Source organism: Podarcis erhardii (genome assembly GCF_964252035.2).
Source record: "Podarcis erhardii genome assembly, chromosome: 10".
NCBI lineage: Eukaryota > Metazoa > Chordata > Lepidosauria > Squamata > Lacertidae > Podarcis > Podarcis erhardii.
Window position 1 is genome coordinate 17,575,663 of NC_138500.1, and position 20,268 is coordinate 17,595,930.

The 20,268-nt window shown below is 43.2% G+C and overlaps 1 protein-coding gene across 3 annotated transcripts in view; it reads left to right on the forward strand.

The window, feature by feature from the left end:
* The window catches only part of MICAL3 (microtubule associated monooxygenase, calponin and LIM domain containing 3), a 213,191-nt gene that overhangs the window by 31,504 nt on the left and 161,419 nt on the right, over positions 1-20,268 (forward strand). The window contains exon 1 of one of the 3 annotated variants that reach the window (XM_081879581.1): positions 2,487-2,848. The exons of 1 other annotated variant lie outside the window; for it this stretch is intronic. The gene's annotated coding sequence lies outside the window, so the exon portion shown is untranslated. Of the gene's footprint in view, positions 1-2,486; positions 2,849-20,268 lie in introns of those variants that run through there. One more of the 3 variants, XM_081879582.1, reaches the window with a different exon arrangement.

A 20,268-nucleotide genomic window follows, 5' to 3' on the forward strand; every position in this document is an offset into this window, starting at 1 on the left:
CATGTGGCTGTTCTAGAATATATAGACTTGCCATAGAAGGTGTGAGAGAGAAATAAGACACCTGTTTTAATTCCCACTCTGGGAAAGCAAGATTTTAAATTTTATTTCTTGATTTCATTTTTAAACCACCCCTCATCAAGCAAGTGATCCTAGTACAGGATGCATCAAATACAAAATCAAGCTAACAATACAACAAGTCCAGTAAACACATTAAAAGCAGTGGGCACAAGTACTCCTCTTGCTTAATTCAAAAGTCCGTTTCCTAGCATGCTAAGAATCCACACAATTAAAAAACTGGCTAAAGAGATAAAGTTTTAATTGGCACTAAAAGCCCTCCAATGCTGTGTTCTAGATTTTCCTCTTTATCCCCCCCCCCCCCGCCAAAATGTTCAATTTACTGTTCCTTTAGTCCAGCAGACTTTCAGTTTTCTGAAGGGTTAAGAAACATTAAGTGGTGCATTTTAAAAAATTAACTTTAAGGTACAGGTTTATTTTTTGTTACAAATATTAACAGCATTGGATTCCAAAGGAGTCACAGCTGTAGCTCTGAAAGATGTACCTCCACTTCAGCTAATTGCAGCCCCCCTTTCTCTTCTGTTTCTCTGTCTACCCTGACTAACTAGAGAGCATGCCAGTTAGGTACCAGGCTAGGTTCTGGTGTATAAAGCCCTATATAGCCTGGAATACTAGGATGCCTGAAACTTAAAAAGAGGTCCATTCTACACAATGTAGGAATCGGGCCTTGTGGCACCTACTCTTGAGAATTGCTTCACCTTGAATGTTAGACAAGATGCCATCTCAGTTTCTGGAACAAGCCTTTTAAGTTGAGATCTTTCCTGGTCTACATCTGTACTGTATTGCAATTGTTTCTAAGAATGCTTTAATTGTTTTGTCACTTGTTGTTTGCTGCCCTGGGTATTTTGGGAGGAAGTATAACTAACCAACCAACCAACCAACCTTCCAAATGTGGCATTGCATACCACAGGATGTAGAGGAGTTCCCAACTATCAAGGCACGTTACTGTACTTTGGAAAAATCTCTAGTACAGGAGTCCTAATCAGTTCCTCTCATAACACTACTATTTTAATGCTTTAGCTGTGTCAAGCACACATATTGGCAGCTGCCTGAGACTGTCACCTCACCTTACCTCATGGGTTTGCCAACCCTGTTAACTAGTGTACCATATCTGGGCTTTTCGCATGGAACTCTTCAGATATTTTTTTTGGGGGGGGGTGGAGGGAAGGCATCTAACACAGAATGATCAACCCCTGCAAAACTACATTTCCCATAGTCCCTTGGAGAACGAAAGCTGACTTCTAGGTTTGTTTTTCCTGTAACACCTCCGTGGAAACGAGCTGCTTGCAAGTTACCACAGTAAGGCAGCAGTCCTATGCTTCTTGAGGAGTAAACTTCTTTGGGATTTGCTTTTGAATGTGTGCACAGGATCGGGCCGCAAGAGGAACTAATGCACCAGCGTAAACGGGGGGGGGGGGTATGCGAGAGCGAGACTCTTCAGCTGTTTTGTATACTGTATTGAGAACTCTTTCAAAGCCATGTTAGTCTGTAGCAGCAGTCAACAGGAGTCTTACGGCACATGAAAGACTGGCAGATTTATTGTAACGTAGGCTTTTGCGAATAACGCTTCATGTACAGTATCTGATTAAGCGGCTTCTAGTGCACGCAAGTTTATGGTAGAATAAAGCTGCAATCCCATTCACACTAAAACTTGATGGAACTCAAACCCAGGGAACTCAGGGCTTTGCTTCTGAAAAGACCGGTATAGCATTGCACACTGGAAACATTTAGCTTTCGAAGTGCTACAACATTCTCTCTTTCTCTCTCTCTCTCTGTGTGTATATATATGTTTTGACCCTAATTTCTAACGCCCCCCCCCCGAAAGCGCAGTGGTTCAAGGGCACTGCGTATATTCGAAAATCCTTCCTTAAACTTTTAGCCGTTCCTGATACAAAGCGCCCAACGGCTCTCGCAAGCAGAGCCGTTGCCGGCGCAATAATCCCGAGCTTGCTTCCTACAGCCGCCGCCTCTCCTACTCCCTCTTGTGCTTTTTTGGCTGGTGTTGCTGTACTGTATTGAAATGGCATTGCAAATTATTGGATAGCTGGAGGTCAAGGTTGCTCTCTTCCCACGTAAGAGGCTGTGACGTGAACAGGGCGTGTGCTGCTTTCTTTCTCTCTCTCTCTCTTTCTTTCTTTCTCCCTCTCCCCCCCTTTTCTTTCCTCTCCTCCTTTCCTTGGGACTCCTCCAGACACCTGAACCGCCCTCCGCCGTTAGCCTCTGCCGCTTTAAATGCATTGCGCCTTGGCCCTGCTGCAGTCCCTTGAGCGGCTTCCCATTGGCCGCTTTGCTTCGCGTCTCCGCGCGGCGGCCAACCGCCGCCTTTGCTTTTTGTATCACAATTCGGACCGCACCATCGCTTCTCCCGGCGGAGGGGTGTGCGAGCGGACGCGACCAACCCCGAGACGCCGCTCCCTGTCCCCATTGGCCGCCGTTGGCTAATTCCCGCTCCATAAACCTCGGAGCGGAGCGGCGCGCGTGCTTCTTTAAGAAGCGGGGAGGACGAGCTGGCCCCGTCCGCGTCCCTCGTGCCCAGCAGCAGCAGCAGCAGCAGCGGGCAACGGCTGCCAAGGTGTGTGCGAGCCTGTCGCTGTTCCTTCCCTCGCCTGCCCGGCGAGGAGAGAGCCTGGAGCGCGTGCAACGCGGAGCGCAGCCGGCCGGAGACCAGAAGCCCCAGGGAACCGGGCGACGGTGCAGCGGGCTCGTCCTGTGGCTTAACGCGCGCTGCGCGAACTTCTTCCTCCCCCAGCAAGCGGGCACCGGTCATGAGCAAGTACGGGAGGCTGCAATGCACCGGCCGGAGGGAAGGAGCGGGGCAGATCGGGGCTGGCGGAATAGTGGGGAGGGGTCTCTGCCGGGCTGCCTGCCGCTTTTTCCGCACCGAAGTCCCAGGAATCGAGGGCTTTAGTGGGGTGGCCTGTTCCTCCATTGTTGGGGAAGGTGATGCCTTTGGGAAGGGTGTTTTCTGCATGAAGGTTTCTGGTCCTACGGGCTGCAGAAGAGCGTGGTTGCCGCTCTTTTTTTTAAGGGAGGGTCCGCGGAGGCGGTTTATTGGGGTTCCTTTTTTTTACAAAAGAAAGAAATGGGAGCCAGGAATCCTCTTCTCCCCACAACCTTAGATAATAGCAGAAGGAGCGCCCTCCTCGGTTCTGCTCAGAGCAGAGAGCTTCCCTGCTGTGATGTGTGTTGCTGCGGGTAAAGGGGGGGGGGAGTGGGTTTTTAGGACGTTCGTGCACTCTCTATTATGAAAACATTCCTCCGCTCTCTGCATTAATTAATGCAAAAAAACCCCACCCGCAGTCTTTTGGGATTCCCTGCGTATGCGATCAATAAAAGTGGACCGGAAACCTCTGCTTCACACACAGAGTATCGGAGACAAGCCAATCCTTTCCGTAGCGTCGTGATAGTATTGCGTATCACTGGTAGCTGGCAGATAAAGAGTAACAGATCTGCATTAACACCGCGGCAAAACATGTGTCTGATTGCCCCGCCTAAAGCGCAACGGCAAAGTCGAAGCCCTGATCTAGGCACGTCTCCAAGCGTGTCCTGTGTTTGAGGATTGTGTGGGATAAGATGCATTTGCAGAAATTCTCAGCCTTTTGTGCCTGACTGCTTTCCATATACTGGCATTCACCAGCATGGGAAGGGCTCTGATGTACTTAGTAAGGAGTGTTGGATTTCTAAAATGAGCCAGCTTTAAGCTTGCCAGATTGTTGCACTTCTTCTCTGCAAAAGCTCTAAATCTGGGTTTTGCAAAGGCTGGTTATGGGATACTCTGCCTGTCTTCAAAGGCAGTTTCAATCTCTGTTACTTACTATACCTTCTTTGTGGATGAACCTTGGGGTCGGGTGCAGCAGAAGTTTCCCGGGCAATGAACTCTTCTTGAAACTGAACCCTAATATTTGGCCGTCCAGGCTTGGAGGGACAGGATTAGGCCATTTAGTGGTCTCAAGGGCAGATTGGTCTTGAAGAAATCCTGTTCAAGCGAGCTCTTTGTTTGAGAGATTTGACAGAGGTGCAGAGTTTTGAAACAGGGCCCTGTGTTATTGGTGAAGAGCTTCGTCTGGTACCAAGGGGATGTTATTCAGCAAGAGAAACCCTTTGTTATTTTATCTGTGCAAAATGTGCGAACATTTCTAAAGGCCCAAAGGCTGCAGAAAACCCTTGTTGGTTACTTGTGTGGATAATGCCAAGGTGTACAGTATTTGAATGGGAGAAAATAATCACTTGTAGACCACATATCAGCCACAGCATAGTGGAAGATGTGTTTGGAGAAGATTACTGTAATCTCTCCCCCCCCCCCCCCGGAAAAGTTCTATGTGTGCCTTTTACTTGGGAGCACAGCAAGTCAGAGAAGAAGGGAAGCAGATTTTTAGAACTGGAAAGAGGTAGCAGGCAAGCTTTTTGTAACTTCTTGTAGGTGAATTTATTTTTGCATGGCTGCTTGATGGGGTTGTATTGTTACAAATGAAGTAAGGATTTATAAGGAATGACATTTGTGGAATTTGTAAACAATAAAACTTCCCTTATCTGGTGTATGCTCCCCTTCCCCGATTGTTGAGTGTACTGTGTTCCACTATTTACTCCAGACAGTTTTATATTGCACAGAAACACTTTTTTTCCTGAGAAATTTGTGGGACTAGGCATGCATGTGTCCACATGCTATATTTCAAACAGTTAATATTTGGAAGATAATCTTATTTGCCTTGCATATCTTGTCTAGATGTGTTTACAGGAGGTATCTTACGATACCCTTCATTCTGGGCAGAGAACAATGCAACCAGTTATGATTGATTGCCTTTTTACATAGTCTAATGTGATAGCTATCCATTAACTATGGGAGAGACAGAAGGGACAGATCCTTGCCAATTCTATTGTGTGGGAAACTACAAAGAGATATTAGTACTGAAAGCAGTGAATTATGCCAAATACCTACTTAAATCCTGGAGTGTGCCAGATGAATTTTCAAGCACTGTCTTGTTTCGGAACTGCTACATCTAGGGGTTTTATGGTTAAAATTCAGATTGGGAGGGCTAGGTCTATCTCTCTCTGTGGAATTTGAGATTCTGAGATCTCCATACTATGAGGGTTGTCAATCAGTGTGTTCTAGTTGGGACTGACTGTTTCTAGATGTGATTCGGTTATGTATGGAAAAATGCAGTTTTACAAAAGTGCCTATCCCTAACCCCATAATGTATAGCTAGATTTACCAGGTGCTCTGTAATCTCAGAAACGACTTTAGGCCCCTGCTGCACTCTTATGAATGAAAAGGAGCAACCTGAGGGAATTCAGGAAGCCTGGTAGAAGCACTGGGTGGTACTCAGGGTAGACTCCTTGAAATTATTGAATTGAATTTAGGCTTCTTCATTAATTTCAGTGCATCTACACTGAGCAAAACTTGGTGAAATAGCAACCATTGTTCTTTGTGTACCCTGTGCTTTCCTTACCATACAGTCTTTACTCAGTGAAGACATCTGAAAATGCTTTCCATTCTGAGTGACCTTGAAACAGTCACTATCTCAGTGTAAACTACCTCACAGGGTTGTTGTGTGTTTGTTGACTGCAAGACCAAACCATTTATGCTTCGTTGAGGGCAAGATGAAAAATTTAGTTAAGTGCACCTGTTACATATATATGGGCCCATTCACACATGTAATATTACCATGCTGGTGGGCTATTAATAGGTGGCATTCTAACATTAACACATTCATGGGCCAGTGTGTACAGTAAGTGTGTGCATGCAGAAAATTTACACAGGTCAGGACTTTCACCTTTGCTTGCGTCCATGGAGGTCCATGGGAATTTTTCCAGCATGGAGGAGTAAACCACTGAAATGGGGGAGCAGGTGGATTTCTTTTTTAAAAAATGAGAAGAAGAATGTCTGCTATACATGTTGTCACTTATCTCAGGTTTCACAAATGCCAGAAACAAAACTTGGGAATTGGAGTTATGGTTCATCTGGGGTGGATCTGTCCCCCCCCCCCCATTTTACATTGGGCCCAACTCTTATGCACTGAATATAAAACAGGGGTGAGTGTTTACGATTTGTCAAATAGAAGCAACTGATTTTATGGGCATAACTATCTTTCATGGTCTTTTGGAAGTCATACTACCAGATCTCATAGAGGGCATGTTTACTGTTAAATAGAACACCTTTCTGCATAGGGATCCCAACCCTGGGAAGGCTCAATGCTTTCTCATTTCTGTCAGTAACATTTGCCATCTATTGTAGTTGTGTTTGTATTTTAAATTGTTGCAACCTGTCCTGACACCTTAGGGTGAAAGGCACGTAATAAATTAAATTAAATTAATGGTGATAATAATAATAATGTTGACGACATCATTCCTCCTTCCTGGACTTGTAGCTGCCAGCTGCGATGAAGGCTGTGAAGCAGGGATGGTGATGGAAAGGAAGCAGTAATTTATTTTAATTACTTTTGTTTCCTGCTCTTTCTCCAGTGGCATTTTAGCTTCCTGACATCCCTGAAAGTGAGGTTAGGAAGAGAGTTTTTTCATCCAATGGTACCTTTTACATCTGAGCAGGGATATTTGAATCCAGGATTCTCATATCCAGGTCAGCACCTACCTACAGTAAAACATGGTGATATTGTGGCTGCTTTCGTTTCCTCCTGCAAGTGTGGGCTCACGCTGTTAAATGCTTTTCTATACAAAAACATTCTGTATGTACATAAAAGTAGCAGGCTGGGAAGAGGGGTACCTTCTTCCTCACATGCTACTTGTCTATATGCAGGGGATGTTCAGTCACTTGTGGTGTGAAGTGATAAAATCCAGTAAATTGGGTCCTCCCTTAAAGAGGGCACGTATTGCGGTGAGACCTGGAAAAACCAACACCCTGTGTTGTGGGTGGGTACGATTGGTCAGCCACAACACCCGATTGGTAGGTCCCTCAAAGCTGGGTGCAATCTGGCCAATGGGACGCAGTCCAAACAGTTTGAGAGACCTATTTATGCCCATGCACGTGACCCAGAGCTTCCTCTTCCAGCGTGCATTTGGAACACCCGCCCACTTCTCCCTGCTTTTAGGGCTTTGTGCTTGACCTTGCTATGCCATTGTGTGTTGTCTGTCGTTGGGACAGGGGCACGGCAGGAATTTTCCCCACTTGGCTGATTGGCTGTTGCCATTTGGGTTTCGCCTGCCCCGTATCAAATCGTCACAACTTGTAAGGTTGCGGATAGGCTCTGGTTCAGGTGATAGGAATGGGAGAACACTCTTGCCATCCCTATTTGAAGGGTATTCCATTAAAGGAATCCAGGGACTCGATGGTTTGGTCAACCCCTGAGAGGAGATTGTGCCTGTGCCTGAGTCGAGGGGGACATTTGGGTGGCGGAGTTAGCCCATTCCCGGCTTTCCACTTATCCAGGTGTTCACCCTTGGCTGACCTATGCTGGAACCCTGAGTCAGCGCTACCTGCATGGCAGGGAGCTAGCTGAACAGAGCCTATGCAACCAGTCACTTTCTGTAATCAATACGGTTGTGGCCTAAATTCTGTCAAAAACCAAAACAAAAATTTGAGTCAAGAGTGAATTTATTTAGGGGGAGGTTTCTGGTTCTGAACACGCAATAGGTTTAACCACCTGCTGATCATAAGAACTAGGCCCAAAGAGACAGCTTGAGGTAGCCAGAACAGTTTCCTTTGTAAAAGAACAGCTGTTAGGTCTAGCAGGTTGCAGCCTACTGGATTTCCTTTCCATTTGAGATATGCCTAGCAAGAAACTTGGGAGGTTGCTATTAATAGATTGCAGGGGGAGTTGTTCTGCTGCACAACACCTGTAGGGACATTGATTCTGCAGTCTGTCTTCCTGGGCAGGAGCACATTTAAAGGGCATTTGAAGAATGGAGGGTTAAACCCGCCTCTTAACATGTAGGTGGAAGGGGTCTCGTTTACTTACAGCCCAACCCTTTGCATGTTTTCTCCAGAAGGAAATCCCACCATGTTCAATTATGCTTGCTTCCAAGTAAGTGCACATAGAATTGGAACTCATGCTTCCCTTGCTGGCACACTCCTCTTCTTTAAAACCTACATTACAGATACACTTAATTGTTGTGGTTGCAAGCTGCAGCAAGCAGGCAAGTGTCTGGTTATATGGATGTCATAAAAGTAATTTCAGACTTTCCATTGTAAAATCTGGGCATAGAATAGCTGGAGGGTGAAGATGTCATTAGTAAATAGGTACTTTTACCTAGGCGCACATATGCGTTTTGTGTTAATTATGTTAATCCTCTCAATCTGTTCTTCAGGATTTTAATCAGGTAGGTCCTGGCTCCTAGGTCTTAGACAAAGTGTTTAGTGTGAACTTGTGCACAGGTACCTGAGCATAGCTTCTGGGCATGTAGCTTTAATTTTAAACATTATGCACCTCCAGTGTATCAGTTCTCTTACTCGTCTGATGAGGTTGCAACTCTTAGCTCATACAATTAATTGATGGCATTTTACCATGAATATGGAACAATTTTCTCCCGTTTTCCTGCCCCATGAGACTATAAAATGAGTTTATCTAACCCAAGGATAATAAAATCTGCCTCCTATTTCCCAAGGTTTATTGATAATATATAAAGACCTGTAGCTAGTTATTTGACAAGTTATTGCTAGTTGGTAAGCAATCTGTTTACTATTATATTTCTTAAGAAAATGTATATCCCTCCCACCCTTCTAAAGTATTTGCATTGCTCAGGGTGGCTTATAACGACGGTAACACCAAGCAATGGTACAAGGCAGGCATAGGCAAACTCAGCCCTCCAGATGTTTTGGGACTACATCTCCCAACATCCCTTGCTAACAGGACCAATGGTCAGGGATGATGGGAGTTGTAGTCCCAAAACATCTGAAGGGCCGAGTTTGCTTATGCCTGGTATATAGCAATGCCCATTGGAATACATTTTTGACCAGATTACAAGAAAAAGTGAAAACGGGGTAGATGGATTTCATGACGTCAGGTGTTCCATAAAATAAATATAAGATGTTCTATAATCTGGCCACAGAGGAGGCCTTTTCTCACAGCTTCTCACTTTTGCCTCTACCTGTGTTCAAATGTCTATTTAGACTGTTCTCTTTCCTAGTTTTTCTCCCCATTCCTCCAATTTTCTTAGCTAATGCTGCTGCTTTCCCTCTCCTTTTCTAGACACTTCTGTCTATTGTGCCTCTCTCTAGAACAGGGATGGAGAACTTGTGGCCCTGCTGATGTTGTTGGACTCCAACTCCCAGAAGCCCCAGCCATCATGGCCAGGGATGATGGGAGTTGTAGTCCAGCAACATATGTTCTCCATCCCTACTGTAGAAAAAATGACTCCTCTACCTGCCCACCCCTTCTTCTGTGACAGTTGGGCAGCTCCGTCAAAATCTTTGAGGCTTCTACATAGATTTTTGTCATAGACATGGTCAATGTTGTTTATCTGCAGTAGTGATTACAGAACTATGCGTTGGAAAGAAGCCACTGACTTCACTAACACAAGAATGCTGCTGATTATGGTTTAGGTAACATGGCAGATGTAACCACTGTCTGGAATGAAATTTGTGAACAAGTCCTGAACATGTTAAGACTTCTGAATCGTTACTCAATTAGAAAAGCAAGTGAGAAGACGGTATTTGACACAGACTTAAGGTTAATCACCAGCCAACCACAGTTCTTAAGAAAAGAAGGTTGTTGAATCTCTATGAATTTTTTCAGCTTCCAAGCTAATCTCGACACTAAAATGGTGAACATCTGGAGACTTAGCTTTATATTAGCTGGCTTTGTTAGTCTTAAACATGAAAATCAATGCTTTGACTCGCTGTTGGCTCCTTTTGCCTTTTCACCTACTTTTGCATAGCTGCTAAGAGTTGCAAAATGTCAACACACACACTCGTAACAAATCTCTCCCTTAGGGTTCAAAATGTAAGGTTAAAATAGTAGGCACTGTGGGGTCTTACATAATCAGGACACTTGTTTTCAAAAGCTAAATGTGGAACAGAATAGGAGTTGGCAGAGTCTCCTTCAAACAGTATATAAATCAGCTGGGTTCAGTGATGGATCTAAAGGTTCTTCGTACTTCAAAGTAAGTTTGTGCAAAATTACACTGCTTCAGGAGTGCAGATTCAATCCTTGTGCTAATATTTCTGTGTTGGTTTTGAAGATGCATAGACATTGAAATATATTTACTTTCTCTTAAGATAGTAACCAATGTAACTAGGTACAATAGAATCACCTTATTTGGATATTTTGGGCCAAGTTCGGTTGAATGCATGAGGTCAGGAAGTGCTTACAAAACCTTTTCTTGATCAGGTCCCTGTGTCCGTACACTCCTCTCATAATAAGCAACTGTAGGAGCAGAAATATCCACCGTATTATGTAAGATTTGTTTGTCATAACACACTTGACTCATTGTTTTGGATAATTTATGGCTATAGTGGTGTCATTCTAATAGGTTTTGGCGATTGTTTGTAAACACTGCAAAAAAAAAAAAAGCTAAATTGTATGGATTAATCACATTTGTTAGACAGTTCTGACAAATGCTTTATGCTTTGGACTTGTTTATGGAGACGGAATATTGTCAGGAAAAAGGTTATACAGAATTTATTTTTGCATTAGGGTTTGCATTCAAGCTTACTTGTAAATACCAGCTTTTCACTTCCTTCTTAATATGGGTCTATAATTTTAGGTGATGTGCATCTTGGCATAACTCAGTGAATTCAGCAGGACTTTTATCCTTGCTTTATGTGGCTTTCAAATATTCTACTGTATGCATAATCTGGAAAACATTAATGTTTAGTACAGTATATGAGTATTCTTTAGGCTGCACTTTGAAATTATATTTTACACTCATCTGCCACACCATCTGCCTACAATTTTCTTGGCTAATATAGGACACTGGAAATGTAGAAGAAAATTTGATTGTTGACCAGAGGTATGCCAGGTAGACATCCTGAACATTTGCACAGATTTCAAGCTTCCTTTAAGAAAGGAGAGTGTTTCTTGACTGCTGCTCTGTATAGAGATAAGCTCAGAAGAAGAAAAGCACGAAACCTGCAATTATGTTGAACATTGGCTCTTCTTAGCCTTGTGGGCAGTAGTGAGCCTATCAAAATACAGGCTTATGTTGATTTGGGAGATCTTCTAGAAGTACAGCAGAAATAAGCAATGAAGATACTCATTAAGATTCAGAGCTGCAAAAACAAGTGATGGAGTATATGTCAGTGGGTGCTTCACTGCTATCTTCTTTCTTTTTCTACAATTGTTTATGCAAAAGTGTCTGAACATGAAAGCGTGAAGAAGGACTCTGGGGATTCTGCTTGCAGCAAGGTCTGTGCCACTAATGAGTTTAGGATTTACATGAAAAATATTTTCTCTTTCCCTTCCAGTTGCTGCTGAGGACAATCTCTAAGTGCACGTGTTAGACCCACCCCGCTTACACAATATAGACTTCTATTTATAAAAATGATCAGATTTATATTTTTCCTTTTTCTTTTCTGCCATTCCACCTTTAAAAACTGTTTTGTTCTTCCCACAGCAAACTAGTTCAGAGAGACATCTAATGTTGAAAAGTCTATTAAAATAACCACATTGACTTAAGCAAATTGCCTTTCCAGGTGGAAATGTCACCTATGGAAGACCCTCTGGCTTTGATTTTGATGGGACTCCAGGGGAGAGGGGGTTGGTGTGGAGCAGTGGTTAGTGGGGTCAACTAGGAAGCTGCTCAGGGTGAGGAAGAGAAATGTGGAACCTAAGCTGAGCCAGAGTCAAAATCTCTGTGCAGAACCCAAATGAACTGTCACCAACTCAACAGCGTGACGATTGCGTTGTTCTTAAAAACCTGCTCTTGTGTACCTGGGCGTGTGAAAATTAATGGCAACAGGGAACTGTGTACCAATTTTATTTAAGGTGATCGACAATGAACTGAATTGATTTCTAATAGAGATCTCTTCCAGCCCTATATGAAGATGCTGGGGATTGAAATTTGGGACTTTCTCCATGCAAAGCAGATGCTGTACCAGTGAACTACTGCCCCTCTTTGATTCAGTGGGACTTACTCCTGTGTAAGTGTAGGATTGCAACCTGAGACAAGTTGTCCATAAAGTACATTGGTAGGGTAAGTTAGAATGTTTTGTGGTGGGTTTTTTCTCACAATAGCATCCTCGGTTGTTGTTTTTTAAGTGCAAATTCAACCTGTTTATCTGCTGAATATGAATGCTCTGGTTTCTGTTTCTGAAGACGGATCCATTGAGTTCCAGATCTATAGGGTTCAGAATTGAGATAGCTCAGTCAGTAGAGCATGAGACTCTTAACCTCAGGGTTGTGGGTTCAAGCCACACATTGGGCAAAAGATTCCTGCGTTGCAGGGGGTTGGACTAGATGACCCTCGTGGTCCCTTCCAACTCTACAATTCTATGGTTCTGTGATTAAAAAGGCATGAAGTTTAACCGAAGCAGTTCAGAACTGCAGGTTTAGAACTGCAGGTTTAGAGCAGGGAGTGCGCTTATTTCTGAGAATGCACCAGTCTTCTCTCATCCAGTAAGAGATCCCATCTGGCTCTCGGTGCCAAATCTTGGGACTGAAGAGGACAGCAACACTTCAGTTTCTTCATTAGCTCCATGGGGGGATACTACTTGAAATGAGTGGTGCGTGACAGGTAGCCTATACCCCAGAGTTCTGCTTACTAATGGGAAAGTGAGAGGTGAGGAGGTGACTGTCCGAGAACACGGAGGTTTGGAGCTGCAAAGATTTAAAATAAAAGCGGCAGAATTTGCCTGAGGGTGACTTTCATGCAGCACAGAGGATGAGTTAGCACTATATTCAAATGCACTTAACACAAATGAGCTAGCTTTTTCTGTACGCTTGTATATTTTAAGTCCACAAAAGTTACTAACATGAAATGTTTTTACTAGCCTAAGAGATTAGCAGCCTGTATTTCTTGCTAGCCATGAGAAAGGGAAGTCTTGGCAGGCTAGTTAAAACCCTGGGTTGTATCCTGTGAAGCCATCTTGTCTGCACAAGGACTTTGCTTGTGTAATGGAACTTCCTTTCAATCCCCAAGCTTCTGAGGCAGATTTGGGGAGTGCAGGAGGGAGGGAAAGGCTCTGTTGCACTTGTACGAATAGACACCTTCATTGGGAACAACCCTTTTGTCTTCTATCAAACAGGATGACAGAGAAGGAATAGAGCCGAATGATAGTTTTTCCAAAGACAGCATGTAAACTAGGAGAACTGCCTGAGGTTGTTGTTGTTTAGTCGTGTCCGACTCTTCGTGACCCCATGGACCAGAGCACGCCAGGCACTCCTGTCTTCCACTGCCTCCCGCAGTTTGGTCAAACTCATGCTGGTAGCTTCGAGAACACTGTCCAACCATCTCGTCCTCTGTTGTCCCCTTCTCCTTGTGCCCTCCATCTTTCCCAACATCAGGGTCTTTTCCAGGGAGTCTTCTCTTCTCATGAGGTGGCCAAAGTATTGGAGCCTCAGCTTCAGGATCTGTCCTTCTAGTGAGCACTCAGGGCTGATTTCCTTAAGAATGGATAGGTTTGATCTTCTTGCAGTCCATGGGACTCTCAGGAGTCTCCTCCAGCACCATAATTCAAAAGTATCAATTCTTCGGCCATCAGCCTTCTTTATGGTCCAGCTCTCACTTCCATACATCACTACTGGAAAAACCATAGCTTTAACTATACGGACCTTTGTTGGCAAGGTGATGTCTCTGCTTTTTACGATGCTGTGTAGATTTGTCATGGCTTCTAGGCTGGTTGTGAGATATATTCAGGAGAAGGCTAAGGAGTAAAGCTTACAAAAATCTGGAGTCCCTAAGTCTCCATAGTGCCTTATATGCCGCCTCCTGGCAACTCCTGCAACCAAACTGGTGCCAAATATATTGCACTGCTTTCCTTTGGACCACGTCAGTGAAGCTGAGAGAGGGGTCTTGTCATCTGGGCAGCCCAGGACCTCCATACACACTGCCCAAGCTTGCACCCCAGGTGCACTTTGGTGCTGCTAACTCAGCTTTGACTTCACCTTTGGAGGCGCACTCCATTGTTTGTTGAGACAGACGGATGCCAACAACAACAAGCCTAGTTGCTAAATGCAAGGCTGCGTTATTACCTTCTAATCATTTGTGTTAAGCTCACAGCTGAAGTCACTATAAAAGAGTGGGTTTTCTCCAGTGCCTTCAGTGCATGCCTGTGGCTGCAAACTTACACACACTTGCTTGGGAAATAATCCCTCTGAAACCAGTGGGACTTGGTTCTGACTGTAAGCATGCGTAAGATTAGGTTGAATGTGTGGGAAAGGGTTTCTGATCTTTGTGAGTGATTGAATGTCTGGAACTGACTGCTAACTTGTTTAGATAGCATTCATGCAGTGTTTAATGATATGGTCATCATGGGTATAATATCAGAAGAACAGAAAGTCCCCATGATGTAAAACCTTTTAGTATCCCAGTACAGCCAGTAGGCAATCTGTGTGTATTGCAGGTCACAGGTACAAAGTACAAAATTTGGTATCCTGAGGCTATATAGATATTTTTTAAAAAGCAGTTTGCTTATGATTTCAGTGGCAGAATGTGGGCAATTCTAATTGAAATCCCTAAAGCAGGTTGGTATCTAGGAATTCAAAATATTTTCCCAGCACTGTCTGGGAGAGGCTCCTATGACTTTGCTTAGCACAATGGCTAATCTATACAGATTTATTAGAGACTCCATGTGAATGAGCAATAGGATCACTCTCTGCCTTAGAATAAATGTGCATTTCCTTCCAGGTGAATGGCATGAAGTGAATTCTAATTGAATTCACTAGTATATTTCCTGAAGTGGGTTTAACCTGGATTAACCAAAATAGCTAGTCTGTTGTACTTACTGTATGACCAGGAGACGAGTTCTGTTTGCTTTGAAATGCTGTTCTCAGCTGTAATCTGCATGGACAGTGTCATTCAAGGCCTTTGTTCTGTGTGGGAGGGTTATTCTGGCAAAATGTGTCATCTTGTGGGAGATGGTTCAGCCCCAAAGGGGATGACTTTGGATTGTGTTAGGTAGGGGATTGTGAGGAAATTGGATCCCCCCCCTTTTTATTCTGTTGATGCCCTGTGTGTAGATAGAACAGCCTTCTCAAAAGAGCTTCTCTTCCTGACTTTTGCTGCTTCAGCTCTACATAGCTCTCTCCTTACAGTAACAATCTTTGTTACTCATTTTTTTGGCTATTGAATTTCATCACCCACACATTTTAAATGTGTTAAAAGATATTTATAGTGAAGTCACTCAACAATATAGTAGAAAAGTTGTTGCAGTGGAATGCAGGCTGTGGCTTTCTGAACAGAAACAAGGAACCGGTAGCATCCAGAAGGTCAGTTCTGATTATTTTGCCTTTAAATCTCTGGAAGGGAAAAAGTGCAATTCAACTCACCCACCTGCCCATTGAAGGGAGGGAAGGAAATAAAGTAATAAGGTGGGAGACAGGGATTTTTGTGGTTGAGGTTGAGCTGGTTTGTGAATGACCTTCACAATTTGGATAAACATTCTCCTTACTAGTGTGTGCAGGAATTTTTTGTGTGATATTGAAAAACTTTTACTGGTTTGTTTAATTGGAGTTTCACAATAGAAACACCTTGTTTTTTATTTTCATTTGAGGTGGTTTATTTTACAGTATTCATTTTATTATTAATCTTTAATTCTAAGCTTCCTTGAGTATCATTTGATATGGCTGAAGGATACCAGTCTTTAAAATCACAAATGCTAATTTTTGTTGTGCATAGGAGGACCAAAGTTTCTGTACTTCAAAAGTTCTCCACACCTGTAGTATGAATAAAGTACTGTAGATGTGTTTACGTTTGTGATACTTCATCCTGGATACAAAATTTATGGTTTGGCAGCATTTAGCATTTGTAGGGGGTGTTGAGGACTGAGGTGACAGGGGGTGGAACTTTGGGTTTGGAAGTTTTTAAGGTGGTGCTATGTGAGGGCAGAAACTGTATGCAGAATGACAGTTTTACAAACCAATTAGAAGCATAATTCATATTCCTCTGCCCTCTCCCCTGCCCCCATTGCCGATCATTGAGCAGAACCTTTCTGTAATCATTTGGACCCCCCCTCCCCCAAAAATATATGAATTATGAGGTTCAACAACCTGTGTGGCTTTTTAAATCTGATATTCGTGGAGCAGAAGTAAAAGCAGGGAAACAGGGAAAACAAGTTCCACCAAATAGGTCTTTTAAACATTTAAATAATCTTCATTTATCTGTAAAGCATGTCTTCAAGAAAGAATAAGCTGAGTTGTTCTAAATATAATTTTAGATACAGATGCCTTTTTAATTGTCCTTTAATTCCTAATTGAAATGAATTGGATAGTTTTTAATTGCTCAGTTCAACACATAGTCTGGACTAGTCAGACATCGTAAGCTAAGTGATCACTTCAATGTCAATGTAAACTCCAGGTTGGAATTTTGTATTGCAGGTTCATGCTTCAGGTAGCTTGAGTATGATTTCATTGCAAACAGTGAATATTGCTTGTTTGAGCATACAAAGAAGCATGTTAGGCCTTTTAAATCTCTATCAGTCGCTGAACTAACACTGAGTGATCTGTCTTGTATGATATTTGTTTTATATACAGGCCCTTTTCAATATATATATATATATGTACGTTTGTTGTGCTTGTGGTCTTTGAAATAAAAATAATGGTTTGTTTGTGCCATTCTGAGTAATTGCAGTGCTACTTGGTTTACAGTGGTTATGTGGCAGGGAGAGAACGTGTGTGAATTCATCTTTGTTGCCAGCATCCAGGTTAATGGAGGATGTTATCTAATTGTGTTCCTGGCTTCAGAGAAGCCAATTCAGGTTTGGCTGTGGTGGGAAGAGGGCTGGGGATAATGGAGCCCTGCTTGGAAGTATATGTCCTTAAAATATGCATTTGAAACCCTTTGTGTAGGGTTGGGAGAGCCATTTGGGGAGGGATTATGAATTAAGTTCCCCCACAGCATTTCTGTTCTTGAATGCCCCACAAGAAGCAGTTTTTCTTTAAAAAGCCATCAGGTCTTCATTACATGCAGTTGTATAGAACACATTGCTTGCACCTGAGAAAGAAACAAAACCAAGTGAGTTGACATGCCTGCTATGTGATTCTGGGGGGAAATTAATCATACCCCATGCATTTGGTAAATGGGTGAGATGGGCTGACCATGCAAATCAATTGAATACTATCATTGTAGAACCAGGATTTCTTCCAGTACATGGTTCAATGTGTACGCTTGGTGGCAAAGTCAAGATTTGCTTACAGATAGGTAGCCGTGTTGGTCTGCCATAGTCAAAACAAAACAAATTCCTTCCAGTAGCACCTTAAAGACCAACTAAGTCAGTTCTTGGTATGAGCTTTCGTGTGCATGCACACTTCTTCAGATACACACTTCAAGATTTGCTGTTATGCAATATGTGCTGTGGTCTTCGATGCTAGTCTCTTCACTTAAAACAAAAACTCAATACTGACTTCATAGGGTTAAGGCAAGAATAAAGAGTCTGGACTTCTGGTATGCAATTCCCACTTAGTCTCTCTTGATTCTTTGGCTTGCTCTCAGTTTCATCTGTTTTCCTTTTATGGTGACAGGACTGCCACATTTTATCTCCTCACTTGTCCCCTTGCCCTCCTTAGCACATCACAAAGGCTTTCTTATCACTTCAATAGGTGCAGACTGCTCTGAATGTCGAGTGTGCTGGTTTTGCAGCATGTCTGTGTGCTGATACCATAATATAGGACTGTAGGTGCTGCCTGATCATCTGGGGTACTCTAGCTTTCCAGGCCTGGGATCCACTTTTAGTCCAAATACGCATTTGGAGATCCACTTCTTTGTCATTTATCTTGTATGGTAGTGCTACTCTTGAGACCCAACCTAGGTTCCAGCCCACCAGTTGAAGCTTGGTGCTGTAGGTAAACATACACAATGAACATAGAACATGAACAAAGCGGCTTAGCTTGGCTGAGGAATAAGGCAGTTGTTGCTCTTTCGTTGGCAAAAATGGATATCTGAGCATCATCAGTTGTAGTTTGTTGACAACTAATGGATAGCATTAAAGGAGCTTTGGTGTCTATTGACAGGAATGGGTGCCAGGAGCAGGTTATCAGTAACTTACATGGCTTTGGTGCAGTTAAATTTTTTTTATAAGAAACAAGACAGCCCAGGAGGCCTAGAGGATACAGCCTTCGCACAACTCCCGAAGTCTCCCTCTGTTCCTTTCCAGGCAATTTGAGGCTCCTTTGTCTTGCCCGTCTTTGCTCTGCCTATTTCATGCCTCTCCTTGTTCTGGGAGTCATGACCACTCAGTGTTAAAGGTAAAGGGACCCCTGACCATTAGGTCCAGTCATGACCGACTCTAGGGTTGTGGCGCTCATCTCGCTTTATTGGCCGAGGGAGCCGCCGTACAGCTTCTGGGTCATGTGACCAGCATGACTAAGCCACTTCTGGTGAACCAGAGCAGCGCACGGAAACGCCGTTTACCTTCCCACCACAGCAGTACCTATTTGTCTACTTGCACTTTGACGTGCTTTCGAACTGCTAGGTTGGCAGGAGCAGGGACCGAGCAACGGGAGCTCACCCCATCGCGGGGATTCAAACCTCTGACCTTCTGATTGGCAAGTCGTAGGCTCTGTGGTTTAACCCACAGCGCCACCCGTGTCCCTCCACTCAGTGTTGTCCGTCCCCCCACTAATTCCCGGGGTTTGAGCCTTCTTTCCTTGGGGGTTCCCCAGCTGCTGCCTCACACCGCTCCTCTGTATCTAGCCAGTCCATGACATCTATACATCAGATCAAGTTTTCTTCTGCAGTAAAGTGAGTTTGGTGGGTTCGTCTGTTCTTTCTTGCTGTTTCAGGACAGAGCTGTCTACCTTCATCAGGCTGTAAATGTTTCTTTCCATTGTTTGCAAAAACGCTCCTAGAAACAAGCAAACAAAATTCCTTTTGTGGCATTTCCTTGTTTTTCACAAACTGACCATCCTTAAGTCACCTGATAACACAGCATTGCCAGGACCAGATAAAGAGAGTGTAGTCTTTTATGGATTTGTGTTTAGTATCCATGTTGTGTATGTGCTTTTTTTTTTAAAAAAATTGCAACCTATTTTGTGCAGGCCTTTGTTACTGGATGAGAATGGTGTCTTTTTTTTAAAAAAAAACCTGACCTCTGGCTTTCTAAAACATATATTTCAGTAGTTTTTGTGAAATAAATAGTTGCATGATATCTTGAAGAAATTCCATTAGGAGCTCAGTTTTTTAGAATATGGATTCTTTATTTTTTTTAAGTGCTGTTGTTGCTTACCTTTTGACTTTCCTTTGCTTTCTGAATTCTGAAAGCATATGAAGTACCATGATAACAAAAGCAGTGTTGTTATTGCTACCCTGCAATGTTGATTGAGCCCAAGAGTAATGTGCTACAGGAGCAAAATTTGCAGTGTAAAACCGGTACTCAGATTACAATAACATATGCTCGAAATGATTATAAACAGTGGTTTTTCGCTTAAATATTGTAAGACATTTTTCAAGTCTCTTATGCATTGCCGTAAGAGCAATTTGGGGCAACCATTGTTCTCATTTTGCAGACATGGAAGAGTTACTTGTTCAAAACCACCCGCTGAGTTAATAGCTGAGGTTGGGATTTGAACCCAAGCCTCTGTCCACAAGATAACCTTGGCTGGATTTACACCCAGACATATTCATCTAAACTAATCTGGAGTAATATGAGCCTTAGCCACAGCCATCTGTGGGGAAGTGGTTGCCGATATTTGCCTAGTAAAAGGTCTGTGGTTTGCTCTTCCTTTATACCTCACTCCCTGCCAATAATAGTTCCAGTTCTTCATCTGACCCTTGTTGTGTTTTGCAATTTAAGTTACATTTATGAAATTAAATTGACTGCAGTTAGATTAGATAAACCCCGCAAACTGGTCGAAATGTGAGCTGCATGCAGTTGGTATTCCTCACTACAGATAGGTAGCCGTGTTGGTCTGCCATGGTCAAAACAAAATAAAAAAATTCCTTCCAGTAGCACCTTAAAGACCAACTGAGTTAGTTCTAGGTATGAGCTTTCGTGTGCATGCACACTTCTTCAGATACACTGAAGAAGTGTATCTGAAGTGTGTATCTGAAAAAGTGTGCATGCACACGAAAGCTCATACCTAGAACTAACTCAGTTGGTCTTTAAGGTGCTACTGGAAGGAATTTTTTTATTTGGTATTCCTCACTGTA